Raw genomic sequence first — 407 nt, forward strand, 5'->3', positions numbered from 1 at the left:
ACTGCAACATTAACACCCCTCCTTCAGAGTGCAGGCACTGTACTTTCCATCTCCAGGACTCAAGTCCGGCCTGCCGGTTTCCCTGAACCCCTTCATAAATGTTACTTTGCTCACACTCCAACAGCACGTCAAGTATTAAAAACCATTTGTCTCCATTCACTCCTATCAAACACGCTCATGCATACCTGCCGGAAGTCCAAGCCCCTCGCGCACAAAACCTCCTTTACCCCCTCTTTCCAACCTTTCCTAGGCCGACCCCTACCCCGCCTTCCTTCCACTACAGACTGATACACTCTTGAAGTCATTCTGTTTCGCTCCATTCTCTCTACATGTCCGAACCACCTCAACAACCCTTCCTTAGCCCTTTGGACAACAGTTTTGGTAATCCCGCACCTCCTCCTAACTTC

The sequence above is a fragment of the Cherax quadricarinatus genome, chromosome 11 (assembly GCF_038502225.1).
Source record: "Cherax quadricarinatus isolate ZL_2023a chromosome 11, ASM3850222v1, whole genome shotgun sequence".
NCBI lineage: Eukaryota > Metazoa > Arthropoda > Malacostraca > Decapoda > Parastacidae > Cherax > Cherax quadricarinatus.